Source organism: Caretta caretta, chromosome 5 (genome assembly GCF_965140235.1).
Source record: "Caretta caretta isolate rCarCar2 chromosome 5, rCarCar1.hap1, whole genome shotgun sequence".
NCBI classification, from domain to species: domain Eukaryota; kingdom Metazoa; phylum Chordata; order Testudines; family Cheloniidae; genus Caretta; species Caretta caretta.
This window is the reverse complement of record NC_134210.1, coordinates 98,855,425-98,868,077: the sequence shown is the minus strand read 5'-3', so window position 1 is coordinate 98,868,077 and position 12,653 is coordinate 98,855,425. Positions and strand designations below refer to the sequence as shown.

Here is a 12,653-nt window from a genome sequence, read left to right as displayed (position 1 = left end):
TCAGCACACTTACTTTAGTGCCTAAATAGAAGTAGGGGAGTGGGCAGCTTTAGGTACCTAGGTTTGCAGGTTGTTCTCATTTTATTTATTCTACCTTTACTACACAAAATGTAACATTATATGAGGCAGTGTCACAAGAAATAGTTCTTGACAACATCTTCATCACTAACAAGTCTAAGCAAATGCTGTAATACTGGCTTTTTGTTCTATTCATACAAAAGAATTTGCATTAGTCATGGTTAATTTAATCTGTATTGCTATGTATGCATCACAATGAAGGGTATAGGAAATGGGATAGGTGGAAAAGGCAAGGCTGAAACTTTTGGGGTACTGGTGACATCATATAACACCTTAACTGATTTCCAGCTAACGTACTCAGCAGGGTGTTGATGTCATTATTTTTTTAGATATTAATCCAGCTTAAACCCCTCCAGAATCTATTAATTTCACATCAAGCCAAACACACTTCCTGCACAAGATACAAAACAAGTATGTCTTCTGCCCCATTGCCTGTTCTTGTTCCAAAACTGAGCCACTGCAGAAGAATACCATGTCGTCCATGTAGATCAACAAGCTTAGCCCTGCTGATGACATTTTATTTCTCCCAACTGTGTGCACAATTTTAGAAGGTGAATCTCCCACTCCACTTCCTATATTCTATGTGCACTGGCAAGAAGCACGCATAAAGTCATAACAAATACAGCAATAACTAGTCATTACAATTATTGCCATAAATCCTTAAAAATAGACACTTATGTGTAGGAAATGACAAAATGGAGCCAAACATAGTGAAGGCTGGGGGGCTCCCAGCCTCCTGTGTACCGTATTCTGAACATGATGGCAGTAGAAGTAATCTTCAGCTACAAGCCCAAGAAGGAAAAGGGGCTGCAAACACCTGAGTGACCCTACCAATAGTCCAGGTGGCTGAAGAGAACCAGTCTGGAAGCTATCTTTGCCCACTTAGTCATGACCCCCCAACACCTCAGCCCAACTGGGCTGAGATGACATGACTGGACGGTCAATCAAGAACAGGCCCTTGGGGGCTGCCCCAGGAAACTGGTTTCCTGTTTAAGATTTAGGAATTATTATATTTTTGTGGTAGATGTAATATTTTGTGATTAGGATTTAATAATGCTAGGGTAATTCCCAGGGGGATACAAAACCTGTCAGTGGTTAGCAGGTCCAAGAGAGAGGATTAACATTTCTTGAGTGCAGAGAGAGTCTTTGCTCATTGCAGAGATTGACTTGGCATCCAGGCATATTTATGTAAAAACTAGCTGTGCTCAGCTGGAGCAAACTGCTTCATTAGAAGCATGTGCACCAGTCTAAGCAACCATGTGTTCTTATGACATTTATCCCTCTGTCTATTACCCTGACAGTTACTATGTTTTGTCTCCTTTGTTTTATCTAATTTTTGATTGTATGTTGTTTGGGCAGGGACCATGTCTTCTCTGTGCCTAGCAAATTTGGGCATGAAATAATTATTTAATAACAGCAATAACAACGCCAATAATAATTAATGTAAGAAGAGAGAACTTTACAAATTAACAGGGACCTAGGTCAAGCTTTTTAAGGGTATTTAGGTGCTGCTGCACCTAAAGATTTAAGAGTTGAAATCTTATTTTCAAAAGGAATCTATTTACCCCCCTTCATCCCAACCCCTGCACTCCCCTCCTTCACCCCTAACCCCTCCCCCCTCTCCCGCTCCTCTAACCCCTGCACTCCCCTCCTGCACCCCAACCCCTTCCCCCCTCCTGCACCCATGTGGAGAAAAGGACTTGGATGCATGGAGCAGCTGGCATTGCAGCTTGCTCCCCCCCTCAAATGCTGCTCCTCCGAGCACCCCTAGGTTTTTTTGGGGGGGGGCGGGGAGAGACACGGTAATGAGGAGCAATGTCAGGGCTTCCTGCATCCAGATCACTTTCCCCACCTGGGCTGCTTAAAGGGAGGGCAGGAGACCAGCAGCTCCTGATGCCTCACAGCACAGCCCAGATGGGGAACGTGACCTGGATACAGGAAGCCCTGGTGTTGCTCCTTGCTATCCCCCTCACATAAGCCCTAGGGGGGCGCAGAGGAATGTTGGGTGGGAAGGACAGTATATGTGCATCACTGTTTGCTCCCCACCCATGTTCCTCTGCCAAAAGGAAGCAGGGAGAAATCTGGATGCCCCCCCACGCAGCGCTTCCCTGCCAGCCGGGAGTAGTTTCTGACTCTACACCAGCAGGGCACACCTCTGTGCTGCCACATAGCACCCCTTTGACCATGGCGCCCCTGGGCAGTCACCCGGGTGGCTTACCCCTAAGGCCAGTCCTGGTCCCAATCAGGAAGCAAGTATGAATCTTAAATTGGGGCCTGATCCTGCATACACTTACAAAAAGGTATACATTATATAATCCCAAGTAACCCCATTTATTTCAATGGGATTTCTCATGCTCTGAAATACTATGACTGATATTGAGTTTTTGCAGGATCAAGCACACACATATGAAAAGAAATCAGCAGATTTTTAATTAATAATCAATCCAACAAAAATCTGTGGCATTTACTCAAGCAAAATTATCTTTCATCCTTATAAGTGCTATAGGACAGTTGAATTATATAAGGAAGTTATACTTGAAGAAGGAACTCAATTTTTTTCCCATTTTTCTACTGTTAAAAGAATTTAAGATACATAATTCTGTTCAGCTCCCAACTTGCTAGTAATGCTAGAGTAATAATTAGCTAAATGGTTCAAAGTTTTCTCAGATAACTGTGTCTGAACAAACAGATTGGTCTATGCCACAGGTTGCAGATAAATGACCTTAACCTGATCTCACAGTGAAGTAAATCAGGAGTGATTCAGCTGAAGTCAGTGAAGTAAAAATGGTTTGCGTGAGACCAGGATCAAGCCAAAAGTTGTCAGTTATTAACCTGCATTGTTAGTAACAATTGCTGCCAAGTAGTTTTCAGCATTCCCTACATGAACATTTGTTTCAAAGCCAAGATTTAGACAGCCTCAATTGATTTTACATAATTGCTTTGTGTGCTTTATAAGCCTGTGTGTCAGTAGAAGATTATGTCCTTCATTATGAAAGTCTTGTATGTAAAAATGTCTTTCTCTTTTTTTGAGTTTGAGGGAGTATTTAATAAATACTTAAATGTAGTACAGTTAGAAGTTTTTGATAATATATGATAGGTAATGGTGAGACATTTGTTCTCCTACTTACCTTCACATTTATCTTTTGATTATATACCCAAATGCATTTTCCAAGATAGCCTGTTACCACTTTTTTATTATTACTAATGGCATTGTTAGAAGCGAAAGTTGATCAAGAGTATAAGTTGCAGTGCCATTTTTTAGATTTGTTCTCATTTGATTTACAGGATCTCAGAATCGGCAGATTAGAAATTTACATTACAAATAATGTACAGTTTGAGATCCAGTACTCACTTGCCACACAGTACAGGAGAAAACATGCAGGGCATGATTCTGATCTCACCTGCACTGCAGTAATTCAGGAGTAATCCTGCTGAACTGCATAGAGTTAAACAGTTGTAAAACCAGTGTGGGATCAGCATTGGATCTTTTGTCAATTCTTGAGTCTGGCCTCACTGCCATTATTCACACAAGTATTTCCATTGCCTTCAGTAGGAACTACTTGCCTGAGTGAGGATTTACAGGATCAGGACGCTAACTTGTAAAATCTGAAGTGGAACGGGAAGGATCATGAAAATTCCATCCATGTCATAATAATCTTTGTTATAAAAAATGATTGCCCATAGGGCTTCATCAGACAACATTTTCAGATTAATTTGCTGTGCAACTCAAAATATTATCCTAGCCATATAATGAAAGTGGGGGGTTTACAAAAGTAAAGAAAAATGAAAACATTATTCCATTTACATTTTGTAAAGCATTGCTGAGCATTTCATTGAGTCCAGAGCAGTTTAATTAAAGATGGGCCTGAACCAAAACTGTGGATCTGAACACACTCAAACTTTGGATTTCGGATCCAAATTTCACTACCAACTGTTAACTTTATCATGGACCAAATAAAACCCCCACACCTGGATTTTGAGAGGTACCTTATTTTTAAGGTAATTAGTAGAATTTACATTATCCCATTGTTCTGTAGTACACCTCTAATCCTCAAATTTAAATACAGTGTAACTGACATCATTAATTAAATAATCTGAAATACCGGTTTCTCATGTATTTGGTTGTTTTGTGGTCCCATGTATACTGTTTGCTGAACCAGTGACGTACAGGTTCCAAGTCATCTGCAACACTGATCAGCAAAAATTAATAAAACAAAGCAGAACACTTTATTGCAGTTTTTGGAAATACAGTTTAATTTAGGTGCTATTCCCTGCTCCGCGTGAAGTCAATCAGAGTTTTGCTATTGTCTTCACTGGGAGTAGGACAGTCTCATTGAATTAAATAAATATTTAAAAAAATTAATCTATTTTGTGGCAAATAATATGAACACACGTTGAATGTATATTTAAGCCCAGTTCTAATAGTCAGGGAATGCCATTCCTATAACACCCACTTATACCCAGAAATTTAAAACAATCCTAAATCAAAGAGATCAACTAAAAATCTAAGAATTAATTTGCTAGTTTGTTGGAGGAATGCTGTTAGTCAGCAGAAGTATAAAGCAAACCCAATTACAGTACACAGTAAATCCTAGAGATAGCCTAGCCTGCATTAAAAAATGCAATATGTTTGAATTTTCTGCATGTTGTGTAGTGACACTATTAACTATCTTATCCAAAATTAGAGTTAGCACAAAACAAATCCCTTTCCTGTTTTAAAATTCTTTTTTTTAATTGCAAGAATATTTCACAGTTTCAGAATAGTAGCATCACTGAATGCAGCTATGATTTCACATTAATTTAATATATATGTTTAATCTCACCACTAGGGAAGTAGCCAGAAAAAGAAAATAAAAAAAGCCCTTTCTCCAGGTATTAGCAATCAGTGGCTTAGAAATGTGTAAACTGGTCAAACAAAAGGTAATACATTATCTACCCAGTCCACTCATTCACAAGAACCAGTATGGTTACAGACATTTACCAAATGTTAGGACAGCTGTTTATCTGCAACGTAAATATTTTCTCCCCTTTACTTTTTATTTTTATAATTGCTTTTTAAACAAATATAATTATTTTTTCTCTACAAAAATACATGGTTATACAATGAGAGTACCTTTTAATCTCACACTGTATATTTCATTCTGTTCTATTTAAATTGTACATACTATTGTCTAGAATAATGCTCTGAAGCAAGTTTTGGTCACCAATGGATTCAGGCCGCTCATAATCTATATAATAATCCTTTTATTGCCACTTGTGTGTAACATTATCTGGCTGGGGGTTGCTCAAATATCTTAAGAGGAGAAACAGACCCCAATCCTAAAACAAATCCTTTAAGAACTTACTATACTTCAAAAAGTTTGAAATGAAAAGAGATATATTTTTGTTTGATTATTAAATTTATCAGCTAATAAACTAGTTAATGCCTACTTGTTTTCCATCATTGTACACAAGAGAGAATATGATGGCTGTACACTGGAAATGTCAACATTTCATTTAATATTTGGTTCACGTATCCCAAGAAAAATCAGTGTAAGCTTATAAAGTTTCAGTGCATATGATTTATTTTTCTAAGTTCCTGACAATAGTGTCTATTGCCTAATCCACGCTATCTCCTACTACTGACTCAATGGTTTGTGTGTGTGTGACAATGTAATACTCAACATACAATAATTATGTTTATTAGAACCATAGTTATCAAAATTATAAGAATTATACATTACCTGAATTATAACCCAAAGTCATAGCCCCTGGTCATGATGATGATGATGCTATTTACCTGCAGAATCAGCAAATTGTAGCGCAAACAGAGAGGCAAAAGTGAGACAGAGGTTGTTACAGATTGCTTTCCAGCAAACAAAGTTTCTCTTGATTCCCAACAATTTGGGAGGTTTCAGAGTAGCAGCCGTGTTAGTTTATATCAGCAAAAAGAACTCGAGTATTTGTAGCACCTCAGAGGCTAACAAATTTATTTGAGCATAAACTCTCATAATCGTTCGTCACTTTTCCACTCCACAATTTGTTATCCCTTACTGTGTAAAATCTCATCTCAGGAGCAGAAACCTCTCAATTTATGTGTTTGTAAGGGGCTCTAACTCTAACTCCTGTAGAAATAACAACAATAATAATACTTTTACACAGGTATGACTATATGATGCAGGTAATCACATACAGAAACCAAAATTCTCTGCACTGAATACTTTCTTCCCTCTATACAATTTGTTGTTAATTCATTAGGATTGTCAGTCCTACAGAATAGTATTAATGGAATACCATCACGTCTATGCAATAAGTAATGGAATTCCTTGCTGTTCCTCCTACCCACTCAAGATTGCACATATTAAAACTACAAAATATCTGTTCTTTGAGAGGAAATTACAACATTCAAGTGCCATAATTTGCAATGAGGAGGAAGAACAATTGTAAAACAAGGCAGTAGTGTCATCTACCAGTAAAGTTATGCAAGCTCATACCAACCTAGGGCAAGTTATTAAGATGCTGCTTTGCGACAAGGCAAATTTATAGCTGCATATAGTATTCATAGTTCAAGAGCATTCAGTGTTTTGAGAATTGTATCATGTATTTTCGGTTCACCTAATGCAATTAAAAGTGTTTCATCAGAGACCACAGATTTTGGATGGAAGGATAATCAACATAAGACCCTTTGAAAAGCAAAGTGTATATGGTATTTAACAATGTTAATCATATGACTGACTCCCTCTGTAAATCAGTGTGATACCACATATAAAAGGATATTATATGAACATAATATCAGATTGGATTGTAGTAAGTATATTGTCCATTTTAAGTGCAGCCGTGGCTGTAAAGATAATTCATTTATATGAAAGTCAATGATGCATCTATTTTTTTAATATTTATTTGTGTACGGAGATAGAAGGATTGATCTTGCTCTCATTGAAGTCAATGAGAGTTTTTTCCTTAACGTAGAGAATGAGAACCATAATAGTGAACTTAATGCAATAAAGTTTTAATAAGTTTCAAATTCATTTGGTCAAAGTAATACTCAATGCTGCATTTTATACTGAATTAAGAAGTAAAGTTAGTTGAATAATACACACAGATGACTCATTCAGTGACATTTTTATGTATAATATCAAACTGTTTGACTTTCTGAGTTGTGGTTAGAACTAGGAGAATAATAATTAAAATTATTCACAGGTATCTTGTTTGGAAAATGTTGTGAAATTAACATGCATTTATGAAAAATATTCCTCAGATACTTAAGAATTTCACAACATTTGCCAAATGCAATCTTTGTGAATCATTTTAATAATTTCTCCCTAATCTAACCACACATCAGAAAATCAAATAGTTTAATGTAGTATTTTCTCCAGTCTGAAAAGAAAAGTTTTCACATCACTAAACTTTACTTATTTCAGAGTAGCAGCCGTGTTAGTCTGTATTCACAAAAAGAAAAGGAGTACTTGTGGCACCTTAGAGACTAACAAATTTATTTGAGCATAAGCTTTAGTGAGCTACAGCATCCGATGAAGTGAGCTGTAGCTCACGAAAGCTTATGCTCAAATAAATTTGTTAGTCTCTAAGGTGCCACAAGTACTCCTTTTCTTTAAACTTTACTTAGTAATTTGAAACATATTAGTAATGGTAGCATGTGTTAAAAAACAGGAAAGTCTAGATCCTCATGCCCAAGAATGGATTTAAATATAATCATGGTAATCGATTAAAGATACTTATTATGTACTGAAATATCATGTAGGTGTGAGCCTGGAGTTGGAGTGCCAGTGAGGAACTTCAGCATTCGCAGTCATGGTAGTAGGTGCTATGCCTTGTAGTAAGCGTTTGTTGTAATGGGACCTTATGTTACATAACATGTGTCTGTTTGGCGTTTGTTAATATGTGGTGGACCAAGCTCAAGAAAGGAAAGTACATTGGTGAGTGTGGAAATCCATTATGGGCAAAGAAACTCTTTGCTTTGTTGTCCTACAAATTAATTAATTGTCAGATATCTGTCTGCACAGTTAACAGGTAGTAGTCAAATTCCCCTTCAATAAAATACTTTATAGTGGTTTTCTCTTTACTTCATCTCCACTGTACCATTAGGGAAAAAAAAAACCAAACACACCACCCAGAACTCCCCTTTTCACTGAAGTATCATTTAAAAATCTATTTCTCTTTTTAAATAGAAAGTGGTGAAAAAACTAATAATCACATTATGTTAAATACAGCTTAAAATTAGAAATAAGTCTGTTTAACACAGATTTCCCATAAGAAGTCCTAAAAACTAGAATTTCATTAGGAATTGGTTTGTTTTAAGAAAATAGTATGCATTGCAGAAGTTACCCACCATGTGATGTCACTGTTATTGTAAAATATGGATATTAGCCTGAACTGCACACTTGTTAATACAGTGGAACTACAATTGCCTTGGGTGTGGTTATCCCCGTCTATGCACATACCTTGCAGGCAGTTTTTCAGTATTTTCAACCACTGTTTTATTTGTTCGATCATAAAATACCATTTGTGTTCAAGTCTGTAATCCCCCTCTAGATATGAAGAAAACACACTCAAATGCAAGCAGAAAACAGATTCAAAGACAAACAAGAGGTCTACTTCATGTTTAAAAGTGAAGACCCAATGCTGTTTTCTAAGAAAATACACTGGACTTTTGGGGAAATGGTCTGACGATCCTTGGGCCTGATGATCCACTCTTTTATGCTACTTTTATGGCAGTGCAATAAAGTGGACCATCAGGCCCTTTGCATTTAAACTTACAATTGTATTTCCCTCATTAAATCCTTGCCAAAAACAATGGGTTGCAAGATGAAATATACACTGCTGAAGATAAAACACTTCAAATCAGTGTAAAATATTCCAGTTTGTAGGAAAAGGTTTATGGAAAACTTTGAATTTTCAAACCCCTTGACAGCATACATGTTAATATTAAAAAGTTGGTGAAGTCATTAAGATCGCCAGCTATATCTCTGCCCTTTGAAGAAATCAACAAAGTGGTAAATATACTGTACATGCCTGAAGTGGAGCATAAAGTGGAATCTGTTAATTATTGTTGATGTACTACACAATTAACACAAAATATTCATTTTAGTTAAGAAATATGGTGTTACAACTTGAATACTAGACTCAGTTGTTACTGTGCTTTCAATACCTTTCACCTGACTTCTTAGACTTGCAAAATTCTATGGGTGTTAACACTGTATAGGTATGTTATTTTTTAATATTCAGGCCAAACACACACACACACACACACACACTTCAGCAAAAGCAAAATAAACACTGTCTTTTACTCAGTAATCACTGTCTATTTTAGTTCTCCAATGCTTAATTTGTAGCATAACACTAGATACAAAAAATATCATTGTTTTGATCTTTAGCTAATGTTACAGTAAAGTCCACTGCAATACACTCATCAGCTTTAGGGTCATAGGGGGTAAACTACCAGCACAACTGAATCATTTGAAGCAGCTTCTACTAGCAAATCTGTTGATCCACTAGACATAGGTGTGTTGTAGGTTTTTTTTTTTGGTACAAAGCAGTGTAAATAGGATAATGGCATGTGAAGGACAAATTATAAAATACATGAGCTTTAAGTGTTCTAGGTTTTGCTGTTAGACAACGAACAAAGCTGCCAATACAGTTGATTTTTCTGGTACACAAACAACACATATATTGCTAATCAAATGCAAACATTATTCTGAAATTAGTATAGTATATGTTTATTACAAATAAAAGGGTATGATCCTGCATTCTGTATGTCTTGAACAATCCCAGACTCAGTTCAGCTGGAGTTGTAAGTGTGCAGAATCAGGCTTAAATTTTATAGTAGATAAATTACATAATATTTTAGATTGTCATTTCTCTCTCCTAAACAACACTTTTGTACACTAGCTTCACTTAACTGACTAGAAACAAACATTTGCCCTAGCTAATTATATCCTAAAATTGTTCTCCTCCAACTGCAATGCTGTCTCTATACCCCTCCCGCAGTGGCTGTTGGGAGCCAAGGATTCTGCATGTTATACTGAGATGCATGCTATGCTTTGAATGGTAGATTTTCAGGTGTCTTGCATGGCAGTCTGACATGGGCATAGGCAATGAACAGTAATGGGACTTGTGGGTCTAATCTGCTGCACATGGTGCCAAATATCTACTCCAGTAAAAGTCAATTTTTGGGAGACCCATAGCATATTAGTCTTACCCAACAACTATAGTCCATGAAAACAACCTTACAAAAGGGGAAACCTTGATTACTCTTCCAGAGATTTGGAATTGGTAAATAAACATTAATATTTTAATACTTATTGTACTTTTTGTGTAAACCAAGAAAGTATACATACATATATCTGTATGTTATGGCTATCCTTACAAACTCTCCAGCATACTGACATTTAGTTGGAATTGATAAGATATCAAATAACAATAACGTGTACAATTCTTAATCTTACTTACTCTATTGTTTCAAATCTTCTTGATTTTTAAATTAAGCCAAAATGTTGTAATTTCTAACATTTCAATTGATTGCCTGTTTAAAAATATTTCACACTGTGATCTAAGACACTTACAGTAAGAAAAGAGAAAATGGAAATACTAGACATAATACCATCTGCCACTGGTTACTAATATTGAGTCAAGAGTCATTACTTGAAGTATTTTCTCTTAATAATAATTTTATATAATTATTAATAGAAAATACTTCAAGCACTATATATAAAATCTTTTACACAGAAAAAGCATTTGAGGACTAACTCTGAATTACCGTATAAAGCACAAAAACATCAAGTAAATTTAAAGGACAAATCCTGTTATCTTCAATAAGGTGAGCACACTTTGGCCCTAAATTAATTTATGTAATTAATTTTTTTGTAATTAATTTTTGTAATTAGCACACTTTGGCCCTAAATTAATTTTTGTAAGAAAACATGATTTTATTTAAAAATCTAGTCAAAGCAAATGTACAGACAGTATATCCCTGTCTGAAGCCAACTGTATTCTGCTTAGCCTGAAACTCTTCCAGATAAAGCAAACTTCAAGGAAAGCCTTTCAAAAGAGATACTCGACTCCCCTATTTTTAATGCCCTTATTTGGTCTGATTATGAAGCTTGCACTTTGTTCTTCATTTAAAATGCTGGTGCTCTGTCTCATTCAAAAATCATGTTGGGGGGAGAGGGGGAGCAGAATATTTTTCCTAAACGATTAAGGTCTCTCTCTTCTTTTCTCAGCAAAGGTCCCTGATTTTTCATTGTGTCCTGCATATCATATATCAAAGATTATGGACATGTTTTTAAATTTCAAAGATACTTGTATCTGCATTAAGCATTTTAGTACTTCACAAATAAATTTTAACACTAATTACAATCTTAAATGTTGCACACCTTCACACAGAGCTGTCAGTTTTATTTAACCATTGCTATAAACTTAAATATTGGTAGCCCATATAATATGGCATAACATTTCTTTGAGGGCTAAAGCATTATAAACATTCTTCTTTGTATGTGTACTGTTATGCTTTTCTTCCTGGAACATACATCTTATCAAATGCAAAATGTACCATACTCAGATAATCAAGACTCCAAGGCCTTACCTTTACAACCAAAGCTTGATTTCCCAGATCTGCTAAACTTCACTTCCACAGCACACTCTGCCCTCAGCTCTGTGATCAATAGTATAGTCACAGCACCAGGCATGACCTCTATATATACACAAAGCAGTAATAGCAACAAGTGAATACTTAGATTCTTACTTCAATCCCAAATTTATCAAGTGATATTACTCATAGAAAGAGATCCTTCAAGCAAACACTTAATCTGCATTGAATTGGGAGGGATCTTGATGATACACTTGGGGGGGAAAGCAGCTTGTTATACAACAGAGCAGATGAAAATACCCACAGCTATTGCACGTACCACTCATTCTGTTAACCATGTAATATACATTGTCATTTTGACGTGTAGACCATTTCTCTTCCTCCATCACCTCCACGTCAATCCAATTGACTCATTCTTGCCTATGATGAAATGGAAAAAAAGGAAACACGGAAAGATTGTTATCCTAGATCTGCGTTTGTGGGACATTTTAAAGCCAGTTAGATTAACCATTGGGAAGATGTTAGCCTTGATAAGAGAAGCCCCACTGGCTTTCTGTCTCCCGTAGACAATGAAATCACATAGTTGTGTCTGTGCCTCTCTGTTTGGATTGTTCTATTTTAACACATAACAGATTGAGGGCTGCCTTCTCTTCCTAATTAACTCAAGCTAAACTAATGAGAGAGGGGAGGGGTGGGGGGAAGCTAGGAAGAGAAGAGAGATCATGAGTTGGAAGGGGACGGAGAAAGGAGAAAACAGATAGATACAGTTAGTCTGCATTCTTGGGGGTGGGATGTTTGCATGGTTTCCAAGAAAAGATGATGACATTCTGTAAAATTACTAAATAAATATATAAAATCCAACGTTGTGTTAGATTTTTGCTTCTTGTTAGGAAGTATTTCAGCACCCACAGGGGAACAGCTCAGATTCCAAAATCTGGATATTGCTATCCCATCAGCAGCTGTTCCTACCTTGCACCCACCTCTAAAAAAATAC

At 36.3% G+C, this 12,653-nt stretch overlaps 1 long non-coding RNA gene across 1 annotated transcript in view; it reads right to left on the bottom strand.

The window, feature by feature from the left end:
* Positions 1-11,983: 11,983 nt before the first annotated feature.
* Positions 11,984-12,653, bottom strand: part of LOC142072197 (uncharacterized) — a 50,511-nt gene continuing 49,841 nt past the window's right edge. The window contains exon 3 of the long non-coding RNA XR_012668589.1: positions 11,984-12,079. This is a non-coding gene — a long non-coding RNA (uncharacterized LOC142072197). The remainder of the gene's footprint in view (positions 12,080-12,653) is intronic.